We start from the raw sequence: 13,606 nt of genomic DNA, 5'->3' as shown, positions 1-13,606 counted from the left end.
ATCCTTTTGCAGGAAATCTTCTTCAATCTTCTTTCCATCTATTCAACGCATGCACATCCCCCAACATCAAAACAAAATCTTCCCTGCAGCTTAGTTAGAGTTGCCTACCTCGGAGTTGATAGAAAATCATATCCGACTGGGATTGGATCTATTTCTGAGTGAACTATTTGAGCGTAAAAAAAAATTGTTTTCAACTCGAGTCGTAGCTGAGAAATGTTTCGAGAGGGGTGCATGGAACGGAAAATGTTGAAACCACTGGTTTAGAAGTTCTCGACGATATTGGAGAGCTACAGTTTTTGCAATTCTCATCTTTTCAGCGTTTATCAGACACACATGTTACACGCGAAAGCACCAGCTGGCATTGTATTGTAAACATAATCAGCTGGAAGTGCGAGAACAAAGGAGTCGAATGTAAACATGTGAAGAGGAGTAATTAAAATCAAGAGTTGTATGGGGAACATGGGGCAATTAGACTGCAATATGGGGCAAGACGAGCCACGTTGCTAAGCTTTGTCGAGAAATTGGTAAAACTGGGTAGAAGCGATTTTTGTACTATGTGTACTGAATTTCAAATCATTTGGGGACGGGTTTGGTCTCAGAATTTTATGAAATTTTGCCCACAGGCATGCTTGGCATGCACAGTTGTACACACCAACTGCTCATTTGTTAATAACTTTTCACTCAGTTGTTGAAATTTAGTATTCTTTAAAGTAATTGATAGATAAGGTTCATAGATTACTGTAGATATGCAAAGAGTAGTGAATGATAAGGAATCCACAGACAAACAGACATAACACATTGAATATTTTTCATTGTAAAACATCGTCGCTAAAACATTACCGCCATGTGTTGAGTACACTGTGGTAGGTAGTACGCTGAACAGATGGCGGTAGTGTGTAAACATCAAACGCAAGGGAATTTACTATGCGCGCCACAGGTGGCAGTACTACCACCTGAGTTGCTTTTAAATTGACCGTTGCTTATTCGATGAACAACTGTTGAGTGTTATGTCTGTTTGTCTGTGACGAAAATAATCTGAAAAATATTTCCCTCGATAATGATATTTGATCTAATGATTTTTTTATGCTGCAACGCCTTTTATTTTTTACTGAGTGAAAATTTCAGAATTTCCGGTTTAAAGTTATGACCAAAAATCCAATGGCCCGGGAAATTTTGGTTTAACTTCTCTTATTTTTCCGAAATTCGGATACTTTGAAAATCAATATCTCATGAACCAAGTATCGCAGAAAAAAAACCTTTTTAGTGAAATGATAAGGAAATTATCCAATTTTTTAAATTGTTTTTTCATTCGTATAACCATAAACTCTACCGGTGGGCCAAATTTCATAACGTTCTAATACCATTCGGTCTATTACGTCTGATAAAAAAATCCCCATTTGTAAAAATGCATTTATGTGCGTGTTTGAAAACAGCAACAATATTATTATTTTTTGCATTCCATAATATGTTTTAAATACGGAGGCTGAATCCGTTCAATCACAATTCAGCCTGCTTTATTTTTTTTCTGTCATTCTAACAAGCTTGAACTCTCCCAATGTTGCCGGTACTTAATCGGGATTTTTTTTATCAACCCTCTTCGAGCTGCTGAAATATTTTCCCAGTACAAAAATTTTACATTAGAAGAACAATATATTTTATGGTAATAGCCGAGGATTTGTTCGAGGAAAAAAAGATTTTTTTTAGAGTAAAGATACCTGACATCGATTGGTTCAGCCAGGATTTCTGTCTGGGGGGTTTGCAAAAATGGCATAATTAAAAAAATTAATTGAAGTACTACTTAGTGACATCCTGGGAATCAATGTCCACTAATTTCACCAAATTCTTTGGAAGCTATTTCGATTTAGTAAGGTAACAATTAAAAAAATGCATGTCAAATATACTTTCTTTATGGAAAAAAAAAATCCAAAAATTTATTTTGTGAAGAACTATCGATAAATTAAAAGAAATTTTGAATGGACGGAAACTTTTTGGAGAGGTTGGAAAGAGTTTCCTAAAGCAGTCAGAAAAAAAAACTTAGAAAGTTATAAGAAACTTCCAGAGGAAACTGACAGACTCCCGACATCAAGAAGAAACATTCAGAAAAAGTTTAGAGAAACTTCCAGAAGAAATCGGCAGACATTTCCGGAGCATGCCATCTGGGGGAACTCGGAAGGAGCTTTCAAGATAAATCGTTAGAATTTACCAATGTCAGTCAGAAGAATCTTCCAGATCAAGTCTAGAAAAACCGGAGTTAACTTCCAGGAATACTTGTAGGACTCTTCCGGTGGAAGTTGTAAAAAAAAACATCCTAACAAAACTGGAACAAGCTTACGCGGTAAGATGGAAGAAATTTGAGGGAAACATTCCAAGACATCTAAATTAAATTTCCAGGAGTAACCTTAAGATTATTTAAGGGGGGAAGTACAATTTGAATTTTTGTTTTTTCGAAAAAAATTTTGTTGGCTTAATTTACTCTATATGTATCTGGGAATGAGCCTTTAAAAGCATAAAGCCGTCCGGAACTTATTTAAAAAGTTATACGCAATTCAGTGAGTGCATGTCAAATGGCTGAACATGTCAAAGTTGAACTTTAAATGCTTCTACAGAGTTTTCATTCAAATCGATTCCGGTTATCTGTTTTATGTTCATAATTAAATTCTCCACAACATGAATAGAAAAATTTTTTAGATTTGTTTGTTATAACATGTTTTTTTTATAAACAAAGTCGAAAAAAATAGGGTTTTTTTAATTTTTTTTTTCAACTTCAAATTTTTTTGTGAAAAAAAACATTATTTTTACATACGAATTAATTCATGTTGTGCGCTGTACCTTCAAATTTAATGTCCTGTTTTTTTTTGTTTCAGACGTGATCATGGACGTAGGGACTGCACGGCGCGAAGTGCTGCTTTAAAAAATTGACTTCACATTATTTATAATAATTGGGCTAAATTGCAAAATTTTTAAAAAATGTCACTGATAATTAATTTTCATTAAATCCTTAATAACATACATAAAGAATCGCTAACATTCATTTATTTCCCTACTCGCAATCCACTCTCAAAGATAGGCCTCATTTTAGGCCTTCTAATTGTACTTCCCCCCTTAAGGGGAATATAGAAAATAAATTATCAGTAAATTGGAAGAATCTTCCAGAGAAAGTAAAAAAAAATCCGAGAACTTGAAGAATCTTTCAAAGGAAATCAGAAGAAACTTCCGGAGGAAATCAAGGTTATTTGGAAAAAAAACATATATGGAAAAGTCTGCTGACACTTCCTGAAGGAGTTGGATTTAGCGTGTGGATCAAATTGACTTCCAGAGAAGTCGGACGAAGCTTTTGGGGAGTATTCAATAGGTCTTCCAAGGAGTATTTTTTTTAGCTTTCCACCACTCTCGATAAAAGAGATAGCAACTTGGTTGCTTCAGAAAATATGTGTACCATCAAAAGTTTTAAAAGTGTGTAGAATAAATAATTTGCCAGAAATCATTACCTTCTTCTACCTTGCTTTTAAATGAGCTTTCGCCTGCTCTCAGCTTAGTGTTTTTGAAGCACTTCCACAGTCATTTATTAATTCCGAGCTTTCCATGCCAATCATTGCATGAATTTGTATATTGTGTGCCAACGTCCAGGGAAGTCGAGAAAATTTCCAACCCGAAAGATTTCCTCGACCAGACTAGCAATCGAACCCGCCGCCTCCGGCTTGAAAATGCTGTGCCTGGCAATGTATAAAAAGTTCATTAATAAAACTGTTTTTTTAGGTAACCCAAAGGGACTTAATAAAAAACAGTGTACATTATGGTTTACTAAGAGATAGAAAATTTGATGTTTTTCTATTCAACGAAGTTGTTTTAAATAAATTGCTCTACAACTTTGCCGAACATTGTACTGATTTATCTCCAATAAAGTTATGGCTTAGGTACAAACATTTTATTCCTCATAAGCCCTGCGCTTTGGTCAGCGAGCGTATAGGGCGTCGTTGTGCAGATTTGGTTCGGGCACATTTCGAGTATGAGCTAGTTATTGCAGTTAAATCAAAAGTGCCTGAGAAAAATTCAAGTACTTCCGCGGATTACCCGAAGTTGCGATATTGAAGATATGATCATAGAAAAGCAGACATAATACTCTCATAACGTTCATCGAAATCGCTTTTAACGGTAAATTTAAATGTTTCTTAGTTTGTAGTACCAACCGGTGGAAACTAACGATTTTAAATTGCCTCACTACTTGACTAGCCTATTGGTACTACCATAGAGGTAACTCTAAGACAAGAAGGTCCCGAAGAAACGTGCTCAACTTTTTGGCTCAGCTCTGGTATTCTCTTCGGTCCCAAGCTAATCGATGCATCCCTTGAAACATAGGAAAATCCACGAACCCCTAATTTTATCTGTCAAACTTTCATAGCGAATCAAAACAAACATAGTGTAGTACTAGAATTTCTGCTGGAATGGTTAAGCGATTTGCCTGGGACCAATAGGCTAGTCAAGTAGTGAGCCAATTTATAATCGATAGTTTCCACCGGTTGGTAGTACCAACAATCAACACGTCAACAATCAAGAGTACCAGAGCTGAGTCAAAAAGTTGAGCACGTTTCTTCGGGACCTTCTAGTCTTAGAGTTACCTCTTTGGTAGTACCAACAATCAATACGAAAATATCGATTTGAAATTGGCTCACTACTTGACTAGCCTATTGGTCCCAAGCAAACAATTAACGTATCCCATTCTTGTCGGAATTCTAGTACTACTATATGTTTGTTTTGATTCGCTATGAAAGTTTGACAGATAAAATGAGGGGTTAGTAGATTTTTCTATGTTTCGAGGGGTGAATCGATTAGCTTGGGACCGAAGATAGTACCAGAGCTGAGCCAGAAAGTTGATCACGTTTCTCCGGGACCTACTAGTCTTAGAGTTACCTCTATGGTAGTACCGCCACTTGTGGTGCGCATAATCAACTCCTTTTTTTAATTTTTTATTCAGGGGGAATATGATTACAGACACCATGGTGTGGGGATGGGAGAATTTCACTCCCGACCCACTAAACCTTACCCTGTGCGCTTGGCCCTTGACCTCCCCGGAACCGCCCGAAGGCATTACTTCGTGGGAGGGGCCGCTGTAGCGCTATGGCGCTTCTCTAGCAATACTCTATCGATCTAGCCGGGCAGTAGGCAACTGCTGCTCGACACGCCACTGTCGTTGTAATTCCGAAACTATGTGGGTGTCCGCAGTCACCACCGCGCTCCAGTTCTCGGTGGTACCACACATCCTAGGAACGATGTTATGATCAACTCCCTTGCGTTTGACGTTTACACAGTACAGTCATATGTTGAGTGTATACGACATATGGCGGTAGTGTTTACAATGAGAAATGTTCAATGTGTTGTGTCTGTTTGTCTGTGTTATAATATTGAGGTAATGTTAGGATAGAATCAAAACATTGAGAAATGCATCACTTTCAGAAATACTTCACTTCGCAACCGATGAACCATTCTGTCGGCTATAAGAGTACCCAAGTAACCATATACTATATTCGCAATATAGCTTGTATATACTTACTTTGCTTGAGTTTAGTTAGTTGGGGAATCTGATGAAATTGTCACTTCTTGAAACTAATCCCTTTCGTATTTCTTTCATTCTCTTTTCGCACTTTGCATACAACACCATCTCATACAAATCTCTACATTGATTCAATGATGTGTGGACCGCTCATTGGACCAGCTACTTTTGACCAGATGACCATGGCAATGCAAAAAAATGGTGATTGCTATTAGATATTATTGCAGACAGTGACAGATTGTGGACATGAAGATCCAGTGGAGGTGCCAAGCAAAGGTGTTATATCCTAGACAAATGGTAAGTGCCAAGTTCGCTGTTGTCGTCATGGTAGTCGCCGTTGGCTGTACCATTCGTATATTTAAAATTAACCATCAACCGCAGAAACTATATGAATTATCACATCTCTGTTGTTCATCACATACCAAGCGGAAACTTAATCATATTTTGTCTTGGAGTGTTGTGGGTTTCAGATGCTCGATTACCTTGAAGGGTTCGTTTCTGCTTACTGAGCAGAAAATCATGAGGAGTATTATTTTCTTATATTCTACATATTTTCATATAAACATATAAATTCATTGCCTGTTTGAAGCGATTTGGATGGGTAGAGTGGAATTGCCAACTCCTTGTTGCTAACATTTTTGAATTGAAGATGGCCTCTTCTTCCTAGTAATTGGGAGTTGGAACATTTTTATCATTGGAAGGATATTCGCTTTACTCCCGTGCATTACGCGTAAGTGTCTCTGCTTACGGGTCCACCCTCCGTTTTTGGCCCTTCATACATTTGTAAATTGAATACAACCAGGTACGGTACTTGATCAATTCATACAAGGTGGACTAATGGCTGTGCCCTGCAACAATGAGTGCTTTCTTTTATATGTTATTCCCTAAGAGGAAGAGGTGACAATTGGCTTCTTCCTCTTTTATTTCTATCTCTATCTCTATCTTTATCTATCTCTATCTCTATCTTACGCACATGAAATCGGCCAATCAGGAGCTGGTTCACGTTAGACAAAAAAGTGGTTCATTTTCGCCCCCGTATTGTCACCTCTTTTCTTAGGTTATTCCTCCTAAAAATAGATGTTGGACCACTGTGTAGTGGTTCACTGTGGTATACGGGGCTTGGTCGCCTAACGGTGACCGGATTTGCTTGCTGAGCAGAAGATCTTGAGCTTAATCTCAGGCATCTGTGCAATACTGAGTTGATAGGGTCACATTATTTGATTATTAGCCTCTAAAAGATTGAATCGCTTTCCAAAGTAAATCCAGATATAATTCCACTAACAACAACGTCCTTCCCGTAACTCGATTTACTTTGAAAATACTAATTCACCGCGGTTTTCCCAAAGATTGCTAATTTCAAGCCCCATTAATTTGAGTATTTGTGCAAATTTCACTGCATCTGGATCGCAGAGTAGCAATTAATAATTGTACGGTCATCAATGCTGATGCTCATGCTCAAAATGAGCTATCCATTAGAACCGATTGTTAACAACCTTTTTTTTTTACAATGTGATTTGTTTTGTTCGTGAACATCGAGGAAACTACTAAAACTACTAAACCACCCATGAGAGCCCATGATGAAAAAAATATTTACTAGACAGTAAATGGTATGTCTATTAGACTGATGAAAAATTTGACTTTTTCGCTCCACAGTGCTTAAATGGTTTCGAATCGAGTCCTGATTAGCCTCCCAAAGTTACAACTCATTTGGTTAGAAACAGACTTCGCACAAGCCATTTGAAGTTTACATGTAAATTACTATGGGAAATCTCAACTTTTTGTTCATTGCTTTCTAGTCTTTTTTCATATTGAGCTGCGAAACAGTTCGATAGCCATTCTGATGCACAGCAAAAACATAATTTTAATATTACATCAAAGTGGATGCACTTCAATCATGTCGAAAATATGGTGTAATATTACTTGCCAAAAAGGGTAAAATTATCATAATCATGAGCTGACATTACGTTGCTTTTACGGCATTTGTTTATTTGTGTGGTCATAAAAATTACATGAGATTTTCGACATGATTGAAGTGCATCCTCTTGGATGTAATATTAAAATTTATTTTTTGCTGTGTAGAAAATTTTCTCAGCTACAACTTTGTTCAAGACCGTTTCTATGTAAAACGAGACAGGAAAAAGTTATTAATTATTTAAGAGATTGGTAAACATATGACAAGATCAAGCAGCTGCTCTGTAGGCAACACTGTATTTTGCAGTGCACAGTGGTCCAGATTGCAGATTTAGGTGGAATGATATGTTTTGAGCCTGATATTGAAACTTTAGACTAAAAGTCTCTTCTACAAAGTTGTTCCTTATAGTTATGCCCTCATTTTTATGACAATGAATTCTAGGTTGGTTCCTATTATCATTTAAATCAAAAACCTAACTTATTTGTTTGAATAAATTAAGGTATACATTCTTCGGCAAAGTTATAGCTGAGCTAATTTCAAGCAACTTTGTAGAAAACAACTTCTTTGTATCTCTTAAATTGGCCGATTTAGAGCTATTTTCATGAATTGAATTAGGGTGGCTCTAAAAAAAAACAGTTGTTTTGCTCTAGTTTTCTTATTTCAAATTTCTCAGCAAAGGTGTCTTCAAATAACTTTTAGATCTTAAGAAGGCGCAAATTTTTGCTTTAATATCTCTGGTTGGGGCAAACAAAAAAAAGTTTTTCTACGGCATTTGAAAGGGCGTATGTTATTTTCAATAATATGGAAAAATTGAAGGTATGTTATTTTTTAAACTCGTATAAAATCAATTTGAATTTATTCATATTTTTTGCCATATTTGGGTATATCCTTTTTATTAGAAGATATACAGACAACAAAGAATTCATTGTCATAAAAATGAAGGCATAACTATAAGAAACAACTTTGTAGAAAAGACATTTAGTCTTAAGTTTCAATTTCAGGCTCAAAACATATCATTCCACTTAAATCTGTATTCTGGACCACTGTGCAGTGTGACATAGTAGCCATGATTTTTGTGTCCTATTCAACGCCCCAGAAACACCAATGTTGATTGAGCATGATCATGAGACATCAGCGCATTGAACCATTGATAACTTTCGATCCTCATCCTCAAAAAGTGGTCTTCAGCAAAGTTGTAGCTGGGAAAATTTCCTACAAGTACAGTTGAAAGTTTTTGAAGCAGACCGATATGGTGAATTATTAGATAGACATGAACAAAAATCTTGGTTTTACCATAGTAATTCCCATACAAACTTCAAATGGTTTGTGCCATCTCAGTTTCTCACCAAATGGGTTCAAATTTTGAGAGGTTAGTCAGGATCCGATTTGGAATCGTTTAAGTATTGTGGACAGGGCTGGCAAATGTCATTTTCAATGGAAGATCTCACGCGATATTTACAGAGATACTTCTGTCACTATCATTGGATGAGAAAACGATGATAGAGATTTTCTTCAAAATCTCATCGAATTTTTTGTCATGACAGAACGTGACAGTGTTGCGATCATCGTAATTACTAGCTCATTTAATGCTATTAAAGTTACTTTTTTTATAATTACTTTATTTGTACAGGCTCAATCGAATAAACTTTACAGAGCCGAGTTATCTTTTGCGTTATACATTATTACTGTCTTAAATTTAAAGTTAAAGGAACTGGACCGAGTACTCGCGGTTGTCTCGAGGTTAGTGGGGATTTACAATTTTTTGGATGGGAAAAGGGAAGAAGGAGGTTTGAAATGTGGTTTACGATACAACTATTTAATTAATCCTAAAGCATGAAATTATTTCTATTCATCTTGAAAACAAACATTAAAAAAAAAACCCACACGTACAAAATACAAACTAAACACAAGGTTAATCAAACTTACAATCTAAGGTTAATATCCTTAAAGTAAATATATATGAGTTTCATTAACTCCAGATCGCGTCTAGCCAAAATATCCCGAACTGGAACATTAGGTTGTCTACCTCGAGCCCGAAGGGAATCATAAAAATGTGATCTGACTCCACGATACTCCGCACAAGACCAAAGGATGTGATCAGCGTCCTGGTAACCTTGTCCACATTCACAGAGATTGCTGTCTCCCAACCCCACACGGAACAAGTGAGCGTTTAGACAATAGTGATTGGACATGAGACGAGACATCACGCGTATGAAGTCTCGACCCAAGTCCAACCCTTTGAACCATGCAAACTTCGACACCTTAGGGATAATTGAATGTAGCCATCGTCCCAAGCTCCCTTCACTCCATTGATGTTGCCAGCTAACGAGCGACTGCTGACGATAAATAGAGAAAAATTCACTATAGGCGATTTGTTGATCATAAATGTCGCCTTCCATAGCGCCCACCTTCGCAAGTGAATCCGCCTTCTCATTGCTCAAAATTGAGCAATGCGAAGGGACCCACGCGAAGGTGATGATGAAAGAGCGCACGGATAAAGCACTAAGCAGTTCTCGTATTTTCAAGAGAAAATACGAGAAGTGCTTTACCGGCCTAATGGAACGGATAGCCTCGACAGAACTGAGACTATCCGTAAAAATAAAGTAGTGGTGTGGAAGAAGTGAAGCAATAATTTCCAAAGTGTAGTGAATTGCTGCCAGTTCAGCCACATACACAGAACAAGGAGCTTCAAGTTTTCGAGAGGCGCTATGAAATTCATTAAATACACCAAAACCAGCGGACTCCTCTATTAGAGATCCATCTGTGAAAAACGTTCTTGCAGAATCAACATGGCTAAACTTTGCAGCGTATAATGACGGAGCAATCATAGGACGATGATGCTCTGGAATTCCGCGGATTTCCTGCGTCATTGATAAATCAAAATTCACTGAATTGCCGAAATCGGAGAAGACTACACGATTGGGAATATTTCTTGAAGGGCTGACATCCTGTGTTAAATATAGGTAGTACAAAGTCATAAAACATGTTTGAGGATTTAGCTCCAGAAGCTTCTCAAAGTTTTCGATCATCAGTGGGTTCATTACTTCGCAACGGGTGAGGAGCCTCAGAGATAACTCTGAAAAACGGACGGATAGTGGCAACATGCCCGCCAGCACTTCGAGACTCATAGTATGAGTCGAGTGCATGCATCCTAACGCGATACGAAGACAACGATACTGGATCCGTTCCAGCTTGATGATGTGCGTTTTAGCTGCCGACTGGAAACAAAAACTACCAAATTCTAGAACCGATAAAATCGTTGTCCGGTACAACGTCAGAAGATCTTGTGGATGGGCTCCCCACCACGTTCCGGTAATTGATCGAAGGAAATTGATCCTTAGTTGGCATTTTCGTCTCAGATACTCAATGTGGGATCTCCAGGTGCATTTGGAATCGAACCAGACCCCGAGATATTTAAAAGACATGGAATGAGTGATCGGTTTACCCAAAAGTTGAAGCTTCGGTTGTGCTGGGCTATGCTTCCTAGAAAAAACGACCAACTCAGTTTTCTCCGTGGAGAATTCGATACCTAGCTGAATAGCCCAAGTAGACAAATTGTCCAGGGTATCCTGTAAGGGTCCTTGCAGGTCAACCTCTTTTGGCCCTGTGATAGACACTATGCCATCATCTGCAAGTTGTCTCAACGTGCAATTGTCACTAAGACAATTGTCAATTTCTCTAACGTAGAAATTGTACAAAAGGGGGCTTAAACATGAGCCTTGGGGGAGACCCATGTAGCTAAATTGAAAAGCTGTAGAGTTTCCATGAGAAAAGCTCATATGTTTTTCTGACAGCAAATTGTACAAAAAATTATTCATTAATGGAGACAATCCACAAGCGTGGAGTTTCTCTGAAAGAATTCAACGGATACTGAATCAAAAGCCCCCTTGATATCCAAGAACACAGAAGCCATTTGCTCTTTCTTAGCAAAAGCTAACTGAATTTCCGAGGAAAGCAACGCGAGACAGTCGTTCGTTCCCTTACCCCTACGGAAACCAAATTGAGTATCTGAAAGAAGGTGGTTCGTCTCAACCCATTTGTCGAGGCGAAAAAGGATCATTTTCTCCATCAATTTCCGAATACACGACAGCATCGCGATGGGCCGATACGAATTATGATCCGACGCGGGTTTATCAGGCTTTTTAATGGCTATCACCCTCACTCGTCTCCAATCGTCGGGAACAATATTGAGCTCCAAGAACTGATTGTACAAGTTCAACATGCGCCTCTTAGCGACGTCTGGGAGGTTTTTCAGCAAGTTGAACTTGATTCTATCATATCCCGGGGCAGAATTGCCACACGAAAGGAGAGCGAGTGAAAGTTCCACCATTGAAAAAGGGTGACTGATTTCGTCTACCGAATTCGCGGTTTCGCGAGGAATCAACTGTGACGGCACGGAATCCGGACACACTTTTCGCGCGAATTTAAGAATCCATTGATCCGAGCATTCCTCGCTTTCGTTGTTAGTAGACCGGTTACGCATTCTTCGCGCCGTACTCCAAAGCGTATTCATAGACGTTTCGCGCGACAATCCGTCTACAAACTGCCGCCAGTAACCCCGTTTTTTGGCCTTGATGAGGCTCTTGAGTTCGCGTTCAAGAGATGTGTATGCGTCGAAATGCTCGCGTGTTCCGCGTTTCCGAAAAAGTTTAAACGCGTCGGACTTTTTACGGTAAACCTCCGTGCATTGTTGATCCCACCAGAGCGATGGTGTTTTCTTACGGATTGACGATCGCGGCACCGGTCGTGTTTGAGCTTGAAGTGCGCTGTCGACGATGAGATTAGAGAGGAAATTATATTCCTCCAACGGCGGAAGCTCTTCCACTGACGATACTGTATCGTCTATCGCGGATTGGAACTTAGTCTAATCGATGTTACGGGTTAGATCATACGCGACGTTAACGGATTCTGACGAGTTGAACCCACTGGCAATCGAAATTTTGATCGGCAAATGATCACTACCGTGCGGATCCTGGATTACATGCCAAGTGCAATCCAACGATAGTGAATTGGAGCAAAAGGTGAGGTCTAATCTGCTACCATTCGAGGATGGACCAGCCAAACGTGTTACTTCTCCATTGTTAAGTATTGTCATGTTGAAGTTGTCGCAGAGATCATAAATCAAAGTAGAACGGTTATCATCGTACAGCTCCCCCCAGCCTGTACCGTGGGAGTTAAAATCTCCCATGATCAACCATGGAGCGGGAAGTACCGCACATATGTCGAAAAGTTGTTTGCGATTAACAGAGACTCTAGGAGCAATATATACAGAAGCAATACAAAGGCTCTTACCTTTAATGGTAGCCTGACATGCGACAACTTCAATACCGGGGAATTCGGGAAGATTCACTCTATAGAAGGAATGGCACTTTTTGATCCCCAAAAGTACCCCTCCTCCACGTGAATCCTCACGATCCAATCGAATAATGTTAAAATCAAAAAAAGGGAGATCAATTTCTGAAGAGAGCCATGTTTCACAGAGGGCAAATGCATCGCAATTTTTGTTATGGACTAAATACTTGAACGAATCTAATTTCGGAATAAGACTTCGACAATACCACTGTAGAACAGTGATCAAATCCCCGACCTCGTTTGGAAAATTATCCATCGAAGGAGATGATAGCTGCAAGAAGGGGCCATTTTGAAGTCAATTGCTTCAAGAAGGATTTCACAGTGGGAAGCAATGTGAGGACAATGCTTTTCAGAGGATCAGAAATGTTGAGGTATTTGAGAATACCGTCCACAACGGCATCAAATGAGAACAACCCAGATGAAGAAATGGTTTCTGTTCTTAAAATTGGGGCATCAGGGGTTTTGGATGTCCCCGGAAGAGGTGGAAAATCCTGGGTATAGTCAGTTCTGCGGAATCCAGGAGGAGTAGAAGTCTCCTTTTTTCCACCACTCCTTGATTTGGGCAAGCTGATTTGGGGTTCTTTATTTGCAACAATCATTAAAGTTACTTGTACCGAGGAAATCTTAATAATATATTCACTCTACCGATTACATATGGTTGTTTGCTTAAATTCATCTAAATCAGTTAGAAATATTGATGTCAAAACCGCATAAGAATAATTCTCATGAGTGCTTGATCATTGAAAAATTACAAGAAAGTTAATGATAGGTAGTTTCGTCTCGTTATAGTGAGA

Source organism: Ochlerotatus camptorhynchus, unplaced genomic scaffold, assembly GCF_037179485.1.
Source record: "Ochlerotatus camptorhynchus isolate MF236.1 unplaced genomic scaffold, CSIRO-AGI_Acam_v1.1 ptg000291l, whole genome shotgun sequence".
Taxonomy (NCBI): Eukaryota; Metazoa; Arthropoda; class Insecta; order Diptera; family Culicidae; genus Ochlerotatus; species Ochlerotatus camptorhynchus.
The sequence above is the reverse complement of the archived record's forward strand: the minus strand, read 5'-3'. Positions refer to the sequence as shown.